This window comes from Molossus molossus, unplaced genomic scaffold, assembly GCF_014108415.1.
Source record: "Molossus molossus isolate mMolMol1 unplaced genomic scaffold, mMolMol1.p scaffold_m16_p_4, whole genome shotgun sequence".
Taxonomy (NCBI): domain Eukaryota; kingdom Metazoa; phylum Chordata; class Mammalia; order Chiroptera; family Molossidae; genus Molossus; species Molossus molossus.
This window is the reverse complement of record NW_023425377.1, coordinates 35211687-35225257: the sequence shown is the minus strand read 5'-3', so window position 1 is coordinate 35225257 and position 13571 is coordinate 35211687. Positions and strand designations below refer to the sequence as shown.

Genomic DNA, 13571 nt, shown 5'->3' with positions numbered 1-13571 from the left:
CCACTCCAGCCAATCACCAGCGGTAATACTAGCTGTGCGCCTGCACCAAAAAAGTTTGCCTGCTATTGGTGAGCTCTTGCTCCGGAAAAAACAATCAGAGGTCTCACTTCTCGCAACGTCGCGGAGAGGCCAGGAAAGAGGAGACAATTACGTCCCCGATTGGCCCAGAGCTAGTAGAGCGGGAAAATTAGAAGCAGGAAAGGGAGGGGTAGGGAAGGCCACGCACCCTGGGCGTGACAGAGACGAATAAGTGACTGGGAAAGGTGGACTGGGAAACTGGGGTGAGCGTAGGAGTAAGAGGGCAGACGTTCTGGCCGGTTTGGCTCAGCGGTTAGATGGTATTAGATGGTAGGCCCGCGGACCAGAAAGACCCGGTTTGTTCCCGCTATGGACAGGTACCTCTGTTGCAGTTTGTGTGTCCCCCTCCTCCCTTGGGGTTGTGTGGGTGGGAACCACTGGATGTGTCTCTCTCTGGTCAGTTTCTCTCTCTTTTCCTCCCTCTCTTCCTCCTGCTCTGTCTGAAGATAAATGCAAAAATGTCCTTAGGTGAGGATAAAAATAAAAATAGAGAGGGCAGAGGAAAAAAACTTGAAATGGATAAAAGACTTAAATGTGACTCCTGAATCCCAAAAAACCTAGAGGAAAATGTAGGCAACAAAATTTCAGACATCATATGCAACAGAATTTTCACTGATACATCACCTAAGGCAACAGAAACAAAGGAAAAAATGAACACATGGGACTACATCAAACTAAAAAGCTTCTGCACAACAAAAGAAACAATCATCAAAATGGAAAGGGAATCCACTGTATGGGAGAGCATCATTGCCAATGATACATCAGATAAGGGGTTTCCAAAATATATAGAGTGCTCATAAAACTCAACAAAAGGAAGACAACCCAATTAAAAAATGGGCAGAGGAGCCCTGGCCGGTTTGGTTCAGCGGTTAGAGCGTCAGCCTTCGGAGCAGAGAGACCCGGGTTTGGTACCCACTAAGAGCACGTACCTCGGTTGCAGTTTGTCCCCAGCCCTGGTTAGGTTGTGCGGGTGGCAGCCACTTGATGTGTCCCTTTCACGTCGATGTTTCTCTCTTCCTCTCTCTCTTCCTCTCTCTTCTTCCCACTCTATCTGAACAAAAAATGGAAAAATGTCCTTGGGTAAGGATAAAAAAAAATGGGCAGAGGAGCTAAATAGATGCCTCTCCAAAAAGGACATACAAATGGGCAGGAGACATATGAAGAAATGCTCAACATCACTAATCTTCAGAGAGATGCAAATTAAGACAACAATAAGGTAGCACCTCACACCTGTCAGAATGGCCGCCATCAACAAATCATCAAACAACAAGTGTTGGTGAGGGTGTGAAGAAAAGGGACTCTAGTACACTGCAGACTGGTGCAGCAACTATAGAAAACACTATGGTGTTACCTCAAAAAATTAAAAATTGAATTGCCATTTGACCCAGTGATCCCACTTCTAGGAATATACCCTAAGAAGCCTGATACACAATCAGAAAGAATATATGTATCCCCATGTTCATAGCAGCACTACAATAGCTAAGATCTGGAAACAGCCCAACTATCCATCAGTAGATGAGTGGATATAAAAGCTGTGGTACATATACACAATGGAATACTATGCAGCTGTAAGAAGGAAAGATCTCATCCTTTGAGACAACATGTAGGGACCTGGAGACTACTATCCTAAGCCAAACAAGCCAAGCAGAGAAAGACAAATATCATATGATCTCACTTATTTGTGGAATATAATGAACATAACAGTCTGAGGAACAGGGTAAACCCAGAGACATGGAAGTAGGGTACAGACTGACAACCCTCAGAAGAGGGCGTGTGTGGGGGGGGGGCAGATGGAAGAGATAAACCACAGAACTTATATGCATGTATACATAACCAATGGATATGGACAACAAAGGTAGGGGGTGGGTGGGGAGGAGGGTGTCAATGGGGAAAAAAGGAGGAACATTTGTAACAAAAATAAATTAATAAAGAAAGAAAGAGGGCAGAAAAGGGAGAGTCCTGCACATTTGGGGTGATGTGATTGGACAAAAGATAGAAAGAGTGTAGTTTGTAGGCAGAACCTGTACCACTGGGATAACCGAGTGGTGCACATGTCTAGCAAATCCTTTCAGAACAACTTACATCTTTGTCCCCATTTGATTAATAAAACCCCTTTCAAAACTCTGGGGTGACATGTTGTCTTTCCTACCTAGCCATGCTGCTGTTGGTTTAGACTCTATGCCCCCAGATTGGTCTTTTTGTTGCTAGCCATGGCCTAATAGACCCATTTTATACATATTGGTAGGTGAATTATATATATATAATTGATTTGAAAGAGACATCCATCTGTTGATCCACCTATTGATGCATCCATTGGTTGAGTCCTGTACGTGCCTGACGAATCAGGACAACACTCTAAACAACTGAGCTACCCAGCCAGGGCATAAACCCTTTCTTTTAAACCTTTCAGTCTTGGAAGGTTTTTTGTTTTTTTTTTGTTTTGTTTTTGTTTTGTTTTGTTTTATTTATTGGAGAGAGAGAAACATCAACCTGCTGTTCCACCCATTCATACATTCATTCACGGGTTGACTCCTGCATGTGCCCTGACTGAGGATCAAACCTGCGTCCTTGGCAAACGGGAAGTACATTCCAACCAACTGAGGTACCCAGCCAGGGCAGAAGTTAAATTCTTTTATTTAACAATGGCATTATAGGTAGTCAAATAATTTCTTTATGACTTATTTCAAATTCTTACATTTTGCCCCTTAAAATATGACATTGTTTGTTTTTATAATTGTATATAATTTTCTTTTTTTAATAACAAGGAAATAGAGATACATTTAGCAAGTACTACTCTACAAACAACTCATTTTGGGTATAACCAGTCTTTTCCCCCAAGGAATAAAAATTTAAATTGGATATAATTGTCACACAATTCTTTTTTACAATTCTTTTTTTTTTTTTTTATCCTCACCCGAGGACATTTTTCCATTTTTTGTACAGATAGAGTGGGAGGGAGAGAGAGAGAGAGAGAGAAACATCGATGTGAAGGGACACATCGAGTGGCTGCCACCCGCACGACCAACCAGGGCCGGGGACAAACTGCAACCGAAGTACGTGCCCTTAGCGGGAACCGAACCCAGGTCTCTGCGGACCGCAGGTGGACGCTCTAACCGCTGAGCCAAACTGGCCAGGGCTTTTTTACAATTCTTAAAAGTCATAGTTGTTCTGATAATATCATTACTTTGTATTATGTTTTTCTTTTATTATTATTATTTCTTTATTGATTTAGAGAGGAAGGGAGAGAGAGATAGAAACACTGATGAGCGAGAACATCAATTGGCCGCCTCCTGCATGCCCCTACTGGGGATTTGGCCCACAACCTGGGCATGTGCCCTAACTTGGAATCAAACTGGAGACCTCTTGGTGCATGATCGACGCTCAACCATTGAGGTACACTGGTCAGGCTATGTTTTTCTTTATCTAATATTATATAATATTTATTCTTCCACCACCACCCTCACTCCCTACTATTACATTGACTTTATAGCTTTCTATTTTATAATACATTTTTCTATTACAAAATAATGTATGGTCGCCCTGGCCAGTTTGGCTCAGTGGTTAGAGCGTCGGCCTGCGGTCCGGAGAGACCCGGGTTCGGTTCCCGCTAAGGGTACGTACTTCGGTTGCAGTTTGTCCCCGGCCCTGGTTGGTCGTGCAGGTGGCAGCCACTCGATGTGTCCCTTCACGTCGATGTTTCTCTCTCTCTCTCCCTTCCTCTCTCTCCCTCTCATTCTATCTGTACAAAAAGAAAAAAAAATAATAATGTATGGTCAATACAGAAAAATTGAAGAATACAGAAACCAAAAAGGAAAATAAGTGAACCACGACACGACTATTAGAATGGCCAAAATCCAGAACACTGACAACATCAATTGCTAGCAAGACTGTGGAGCAACAGAAACTCTCATTAGTTACTTGTGGGAATGCAAAATGTACAACCACTTTAGAACACAATTTGAATTTCTCACAAAACTGAACATTCTTTTACCATATGATCCAGAAACTGTGCTCCTTGGTATTTACCAAGGTACTTGAACATACACACAAAAATGCACACAGATGTTTATAGCAGCTGTATTCATAATTGCCAAAACATGGAAACACTCAAGATGTCCTTTGGTAGGTGAATGGAAAAATAACCTGGTACATCCAGACAATAGACTATTCAGCACTAAAAATAAATGATCTATCAAGCCATGAAAACACATGGAGGAAACTTCAATGCATTTCACTAAGTGAAAGAAGCCAATATGAAAAGGCTACATATTGTATGATTCCAACTATATAACATTCTGGAAAAGTAAAATGATGGTGTTTGCCAGAGGAAATGGGAGAAGATGGGATGAATAGAGCACAGAGGATTTTTAGGATAGTGAAATGACTGTGTATGATACTACAATGGTAGATACATGTCATTATAGATTTGGTCAAACCCATGTACAACACCAAGAGTGAATCCTACTGTACACTTTGACACATAGGTTCACCAATGATAACAAATGCTCAATTTTGCTGTGAACATAAAATGCACTAAAAAGATAGTATATTAAATAAATGAATGAATAAATAAAACATTACCATATAATGTCCACTCAAAGGAAGTCTTTGGTTTCTGTGGGTTTGTTTTTTCATCCATCTGTGTGGATAGCTTCATACTGTCTTGTTGCCCATATTTGTCACCTGGCAATTCACTATGAGCATTTTCCTACAATAATAAATATTCTTCTACATCGTATCCATAAAAATTGCATAGTAAGCCCTGGCCAGTTTGGCTCAGGGGTTGGAGCGTCGGCTCGAGGACCAACGAGTCACAGGTTCAATTCCAGTCAAGGGTATGTACCTCAGTTGCAGTTCGGCCCTGGTCAGGTCGTGCAGGAGGCAACCAGTTGATGTGTCTCTCACATTGATGTTTCTCTCTCTCTCTCTCTCCCTCCCTCCCTCCCTCCCACTCTATCTGAAGATGAATATAAAAATATCCTCAGGTGAGGATTTAAAAATAATAATTTGCCCAGCCAGTGTGGCTCAGTGGTTGAGCATCGACCCCATGCACTAAGAGATCACTGGTTTGATTCCCAGTCAGGGCACATGCCCAGGATGTGGGCCAAATCCCCAGTAGGGGCATGCAGGAGGCAGCCAATCGATGTTCTCTTGTCGATGTTTCCATCTCTCTCCCTCTCCCTTCCTCTGTCCTATATATCAATAAGGAAAAAATTAAAAATAATAATAATTTGCCCTGGCCGGTTTGGCTCAGTAATTAGAGTGTCGGCCTGCGGTCCAGAGAGAGCCGGGTTCGGTTCCCACTAGGGGTATGTACCATGGTTGCAGTTTGACCCCATTCCTGGTTGGGTCATGTGGGAGGCAGCTACTCAATGTGTCCCTTTCACGTCGATGTTTCTCTCTCTTCCACTCTATCTGAACAAAAAATGGAGAAATGTCCTCGGGTGAGGATAAAATAATAATAATAATAATACTTTTAAAAATATTTAGGAATATTTCCACAGGACAGTTTCCTTGAAATAATGGTAGATTTTGTTTTTGTTTTTTCATTCTGAAGTGTTCATTTTATTGAATGATTTGGAGGAAAAGTACTTATGTATAAAGATTACATTCTTGATTAGAATGCAAAATTCAGATGATTTTGTTGTTGTTGTTGTTGTTGTTATTAATCCTCACCCCAGGATATTTTTCCATTAATTATTAGAGAGAGAGGAAAGGAGAGAGGAAGCAAGAGAGAAAAACACATCAATTGATTGCCTCCCACAGGACCCCAACCAGGACCAGGATTGAACCTGCAACCCAGGTACATGCCTTTGACCGGAATCGAACCTGCAGTCCTTTGGTGCACAGACTGATACTCTGATCACTAAGCCAAACCAGCCAGGGCCAGATGAGTTAAAATAACATCTTTATTTAAATATAATTTATATACCAAAAAGTTTACCTTTCTAATGTGTAAATTTAGTGGTTTTTAGTATATTCACATAGTTGTGCAACTATCACAACTAATTCCAGAACGTTTTCATCACTCCAAAAAGAAATCACATACCCATTAGCAGTCATTTCCCATTCTCTCCTACCTCAAAACCTGGCTTTATTTTCTCTGTTACATTGCTTTCTGAAGCCTGAGTGATTTTTTTTCATGTGCTAGATAAGATTTCTTATTACATGAATGCAATTGATGAATATGTTGAAGAATACCTTCAAGCCAATTTGCAGAATTATCATTTGTAATCTTAATAACTTTCAGCATCAGGATTTCTTATTTCTGGAATCTATGTTTTTAAGAATTTTATTTTTATTATTTTATTATCTTGTTAATCCTCACTCGAGGATATTTTCCTGTTGATCTCTAGATAGAGTGGAAGGGGGGGAGAGAGAGAGGAACATCAATTTGAGAGAGACACACCCTCCCCCACAACCCCACCTGGCTGGGGATCAAACCTGCAACCCAGGCACGTTCCATTGACAGGGAATCGAACCCCAGACCCTTAGGTCAGGGGCCAGCTCTAACCCCTGAGCCAAACTGGCCAGGGCTATTTCTGGAATCTTTAACCATTATCCATGGTGGGTAATTTTTTAATGTATTTATGAATTACAATAAAACACTACAACAGTCAAAACAACAACAACCAGGGAGGCTTGCAGTGTCCTGCTGGGTAATAAACTGTTTCAAGCTCATCTGATCACCAGGAACCACCTCACACTCATTCTTTCATTCACTCAAAATCCAAACTGTTCCTTAATTTTAGGAGGAAAATACTTAATTATCTCACATGTTAAATGTTTTAAAAAGGAAATCCACGGGGGCGTTTCTGGGGGCAGGCGAAGCAGGTGGTGCGCTGAGGAGGAACTGCTGCCACCTCCTGGGTTGCCATAGCCACCACATTCATTGCCATAGCTGCTGCCGCTGCCATCGTTAGCCAGACCCCGCTGAGCCCTAAGCGCCTCACCACTGCCCCTTGCCTGCCAGGAGCAGCCCTGGGCCAGCTCCCCGAAGTCCATTTTTTGTTGTTGTTAATCCTCACCTGAGGATACTTTTTCCATGGATTTTTTTAGAGGGTGGAAGGGGGAGAGAGAAAGAAAAATCAATTGGTTGCCTACTGCATGAGCCACAACTGGGATCGAACCTGCAACCCAGGTACATGCCCTTGACTGGGAATTGAACCCGGACCCTTCAGGACATAGGCTGACGCTATAACCACTGAGCAGTGCTAGCCAGGGCTTTCCATTTTTAGATAGAGTGGAAGAGAGGGAGAGGGAACCCTGGCTGGTTTGGCTCAGCAGTTAGAACATCGGCCTGCGGTCCAGAGAGACCCGGGTTCGGTTCCCACTGGGGGCACGTACCTCAGTTGCAGTTTGTCCCTGGCCCTGGTTGGATCATGTGGGTGGCAACTACTCGATGTGTCCCTTTCATGTCAATGTTTCTTTCTCTCTCCCTCCCTCCCACTCTATCTGAACAAAATATGGAAAAATGTCCTCGGGTGAGGATAAAGAAAAAAAGAGAGAGAGGGAGAGAGAGAGAGAAAAAGAGAGAGAAGCATCATGTGAAGGAGACACATTGATTTGTTGCCTCCTGCACGACCCTGGCAGAGGCTGGGAATTGAACCTGTAACCCAGGTATGTGCCTTTGACTGGGAATCAAACCCACGACCCTTCAGTCCAAGGACCAATGCTCAGAGCCAAACTAGCCAGCCCCCCCGCCCGACATAAAAAGTCCAGGTTTTTTAAAAATACACTGTCTAATGGTTATGAAGACCACATGACTGAAGACTGCAGGGATGGCATTGGGAGAATGAATTTAATCATCATCTACCTCCCTCAGAAGATGACCCAGGATTGGTTGTGAAGTCTGTTCAGGAGTATTGGTGAAGTCGAATCTGCAAAACTTATTCCGGATAAAGTCACAGGACACAGCTTGAACTATGGCTTTGTGAACTATGTGACTGCAAAGGAGTTGGAGAAAGCAATAAACATGTCGAACAGCCTGTGTAGCTCCAGTCCAAAACCATTAAGGTGTTATATGCTTGCCCAAGCTCCGAGATCATCAAAGATGCCAATTTATACATCAGCAGGCTCCCCAAGACCACGACCCAGAAGGACGTGGAGGACATATTCTCTTGATTCTGGCGAATCATCAACTCCCAGCTCCTTGTGGACCAGAGGACAGATTTGTCCAGAAGGGTTGCAATTCACCGGGTTTGACAAATGGTTGGAATCAGAAGAGGCAATTACCAGTTTCAATGGTTATAAACCTCCAGGTTCCTCTGAGCCCAGTACAGTGAGGTTCGAAGCCAATCCTAACCAGAACAAAAATGTGGCGCTGGTCTCCCAGCTGTACCACTTGCAGGCTAGATGGTTCAGAGGCACCATGCATCACCAGGCACAGAGATTCAAGTTCTCCCCTATAGGTGTAGATGACATGAGTGGGCTTTCTGGTATCAATGTCCCAGGTAACGTGTCTTTGTTTGGAGGCTGGTGCACCTTTATCTACAACTTTGGTCAAGATGCCGATGAGGGAATCCTCTGGCAGATGTTTGGCCCCTTTGGCACAATCACCAATGTGAAAGTGATAAGTGACTTCAACACCAACAAGCACAAAGGCTTTGGTTTAGTGATCATGACAAACTATGAAGGAAGCCACAATTGCCATAGCAAATCTGAATGACTACTGCCAGAGGGACAAAATCTTACCGGTTTCCTTCAAAACCCCAAAATCCCACAAATAACTCACTCATGCTTTTTTTTGGTACAGAATAAATAATTCAGAGTGAAGAAGGTGAAACATTTTTGTTAGTATACAACTCGTTTTGCACCAATTTTCACAAGTGTTTGTTTTAATCTAAAGAAGTGGAAAGGTTTTTATACTCTAAGATGCAACCAACATGTTTAAATGTTTGAAATCCCACAATGTTAGACCAAGTTTAAGTTTCTTAAGTTATTTCCTTTAAAATATATATTAGATCCCTGGCCGGTTTTGGCTCAGTGGTTAGAGCATCAGCCTGCGGTCCACAGAGACCCAGGTTCAGTTCCCGCTAAGGGCATGTACCTTGGCTGCAGTTTGTCCCTGGCCCTGGTTGGGTCATGCAGGTGGCTGCCACTCAATGTGTCCCTCTCATGTCGATGTTTCTTTCTCTCTCTTCCTCTCTCTCCCTCCCATTCTATCTGAATAAAAAATGGAAAAATGTCCTCCGGTGAGGATAAATAAAATATATATTAGAAATCTAAGTAGACAGCACTAACCAGTCCCTCGAGATGGTGGTGAAACTGATGGAGGTTAAAGCATGCTTTAACTTCTTTTTTTTTTTTTTTTTTTTTTTTTTTTTTTTATCCTCACCTGAGGACATTTTTCCATTTTTTGTACAGATAGAGTGGGAGGGAGAGAGAGAGGAAGAGATAGAGAGAGAGAAACATCGATGTGAAAGGGACACATCGAGTGGCTGCCACCGCACGACCAACCAGGGCCGGGGACAAACTGCAACTGAAGTACGTGCCCTTAGCGGGAACCGAACCCGGGTCTCTCTGGACCGCAGGCCGACGCTCTAACCGCTGAGCCAAACCGGCCAGGGCTAGCATGCTTTAACTTCTAAAACCCATTTCATTCAGTGTTTTCACAAACTGGATAACAAAAAAATGACATATTAGTTTTCATTTTTATACTAAAGATGTTACACAGATGCTGAGTGTGCAGTTTTCTCAACTGCTTCAATATTTTAAGCGATTTCTGCTTCGGTTGACATGAAATTGCTTCCCCGAGCAGGTCCCATTGCCACCTCTTGTTCACTCAGTCCCGGGTTCTGTTGAGTGGTCCTGGCATTGGCCTGGGGGTGTGGGCACATGCTGGGCCAGACACAATGTTTCCTAAGTCCACATGTCAATGGGAACCGACAAGAGATTTTCAGGGAAACTCCATATATTCTTGGGTCAGATCTAAGCCCCAGGCATGCCTCAAGATGTGTTGCTTCTCTGACTTCTGAGTTCCCCCACACACAGTATATACAGTGTCCCACCCATCGGATATTGTTGCTCACAGTCATTTCTCCAGTTTCCAAAAGCATTTAACATAGCTCCAATGCATAATAAGATGGCTCTATTTTTAATAACATAAACATTTGAGCATGGTATTTCTCACATTCCTTCTCATGATTGCTAGACATTTTCTATTTTGGATTTTATTTTGAAACTTTGCTTTCATATGAACACTCAGCAGAAAAGTACTTACTGCTTGCCAACTATCTATTAACATCAACAACAAAAACCCTTTGATTTGTAGTTTTTTTTTTCTTTTAAATTTTCTTTACTGATTTTATAGAGAGAGGGAGAGAGAGAGAAATATCGATGAGAGAGAACATTGATTGGCTGCCTTCTGCAGGCCTCCACTGGGGATCAGGCCCACAACCTGGGCATTTGTCCCGACCAGGAATTGAACCAGCAACCTCTTAGTGCATGGGTCAATGCTCAACCACTGAGCCACACTGGCCGGACTGATTTGTAGTTTGTTTGTTTTTTTAAATCCTTACCCGAGGACATTTTTCCATTTTTTTGTTCAGATAGAGCAGGAGGGAGAGAGAGGAAGAGAAAGAGAGAGAGAAACATCGCTGTGAAAGGGACACATCGAGTGGCTGCTACCCGCACAACCCAACCAGGGCGGGGGACAAACTGCAACCGAGGTACGTGCCCTTAGTAGGAAACGAACCTGGGTCTCTCGGGACCACAAGTTGACGCTCTAACCGCTGAGCCAAATCGGCCAGGGCTGATTTGTAGTTTTAAAAATTAACACTCAGAGTTTTCTTCACATTGCTTTGACATTTTAGGTGGTTCTGTTCTGTTCATTTTCTTTTGTTTTTTAGTGGGTTTTTTTGTTTGTTTGTTTTTACTTTTGCATTTAAGATCATTAAATTTGATTTTTACTTGCTAAAAAAAAAGCTATAATCACCAACTTTAATGATGTGGACCCACTAACACTTTTGTGAACCCCTGAACTCTATTTATTTATCCCCTCAACACTACTAATTTTGGACCAATTCAAAGGTGTCTCATTTCCAAGCTGACATCGGGCATCTTTTTGCCTTCCTTCTCCTCTCTCCAGAAGTAGAATGATGGTAATGATAAGAGTTCTTTATTGGGAAGCAATAGAGTGTAGAGCTCAAGAATGTGGGCTCTGAGCTGTACTACAAAGGTTCAAACTCTAATTCCACTATTACCAGTTCGTGACCTTGGGAATATCTCTTTTTTTTGGGGGGGTGGGGGTACCAAATTACTTTATTTGAAGGAATGGTACAAATGAAAAGATGTAAGTGGATGATTTGGTACAAGTTATAGAAAAGGTAAAGGTAACTCCAACATGCACGTACTGCTTTGGTGACCAGGGAAGTCACCCCCCTGGCTATGGGAAGCCAGCCTAAGGCTTAGCTCTCGTCACTGTCTCCCAGGGTGTGCTTGTCAAAGAGATACTCTGCCATGCCAGTTTCAGGGGCCCCCAATCTACGCAAGTTGGTTACCTGGTCACCCAGTTCTTTGATGGATTTCACCTGCTCATTCAGGTAGTGAGTTTCAAGGTCATTTTTGTCAGTGGCCAGTTTGTGCAAGTCCAGTAGTGACTGATTCACATTTTTTTCCAAGTGCAATGCACACTCCATCGCATTCAGCCCATTCTCCCAGTTGTCACAGTCTGGTTTCTTGATATCCTGGAGGAAGATTCAGCCACCTTGTTGGTTCTGCAGCTTCACCAATTTCTCAGCATGTTCCCTCTCTTCATGAGATTGGTGAAGAAAATATTTGGCAACGTTCTTCAAAGCCACATCATCGTGGTCAAAGTAGTAAGACACGGACAGGTAGACGTAGGAAGGGTAGAGCTCCAGGTTGATCTGGCGGTTGATGGCAGCCTCTGAGTCCAGATGGTAGTTCTGGCGCACCTGCGAGGTGGACGAGGTGGACGTCATGGTGGGCGGCTAAGGAGAGGCGGCTGCGTGGCGCTGGAGTGGGAGGCCTTGGGGATGTCCGAGGCGCTGTGAGGAGGTGGCCAAAGGCTGGATCAGGTGGCTGAGGGGGATGGGTCGAGCGCCGGTTCCATCCAAGCACTGTTGAAGCAGGAAACCACGGCGACTCTCCGCGAAGACTGTGGGAATCTTTTATTCTATGTTCTTTGGTAAAATGAGGGTCATAATTCCTTCTATTCAGTTGGGGTGAGAACTTGGTGAAATAATCCATGTAATATATCTGTAACAATTTTTACCATATAATAAGCACTGGATCGTGAAAGCTAATCTTGAACACTTACTCTCTGCTGAGATCTTTGCATACATATCTGATTACTAATCCTGTGACAATCCTGTAAAGCAGGTATCACTATCCCTATTTTATAGAGTAGAAAATAGAGACTCAGATGGGAAACTTATTTGAAGTGACCTCGAGTTCTAACTAAAATCCATATTATTCCACTACATTTTCATAATGATAAGAAATTAATCTCTTACTTTTATGTTTTGCTGTTATAAATAATTTTCAAAGGTTATCTTATTGAATGCTGTGAAGAAGACATCATTTCCATTTTTGGATGATAAGAAGACCTATATTTATAAAGTTATTGTGATGATTACAGTTATGTGTATTTAGTAGGCATTGCAATTTTTACAAGGGGATAGACAGCATGGTTTAGAGGTCACCCAGGCATTCAGAGGTAAAGAAACCAGGACTCTGGCCCTGGCCAGTTTGGCTCAGCAGTTAGAGCGTTGGCCTGCGGTCCGGAGAGACCGGGGTTCAGTTCCCACTAAGGGCAAGTACTTTGGTTGCAGTTTGTCCCCGGCCCTGGTTGGTCGTGCGGGTGGCAGCCACTCGATGTGTCCCTTTCACGTCGATGTTTCTCTCTCTCTCTCTCTCCCTCCCACTCTATCTGTACAAAAATTGGAAAAATGTCCTCAGGTGAGGATAAAAAAAGAAAGAAACCAGGACTCTGGGTTTCAAGTTTGTCTCTTCACCCATATATAGCTGCCATCTAAAAGCAGCCCAGGCCCTGGCTGGTTTGGCTCAGCGGTTAGAGCGTCAACCCACAGACCAAAGATTCACAGGTTTGATTCCAGTCCAGAGAATGTACCTCAGTTGCAGTTTGGTCCCTGGACCTGGTCGGGGTCATGCAGGAGACAACCAATCAATGTGTCTCTCTCTTTTTCTCTTCCCCGCCCCGCCCACTCTATATGAAGATAAATGAAAAAATATCCTCGGGTGACTATTATAAAAAATATAAATAAAAGCAGCTCAGGCCCTTGCCAGGTAGCTCAGGACTCTCATCCCCATACATCAAGGTTTTGGGTTTGATCCTGGTCAGGGCACATACAAGAATAAACCAATGAATGCATAAACAACTGCAAACACCAAATCAATGTCAATCTCTCTCCTCCTTCATCTCCCTCTAAAATCCTAAAAAAATAACAATAATAACCCTGCCCTTGCCAGTGTAGCTCAGTTGGTTGAGCTTCATCTCATGCACCAAAAGG

General features: G+C 43.1%; 2 pseudogenes; one reads left to right on the top strand and one right to left on the bottom strand.

Annotated features, from left to right (window-relative positions):
* Window positions 1–7750: 7750 nt before the first annotated feature.
* Window positions 7751–8807, top strand: LOC118643563 (annotated as a pseudogene).
* Window positions 8808–11418: 2611 nt separating this feature from the next.
* Window positions 11419–12038, bottom strand: LOC118615805 (annotated as a pseudogene).
* Between the last annotated feature and the right edge of the window lie 1533 nt (window positions 12039–13571).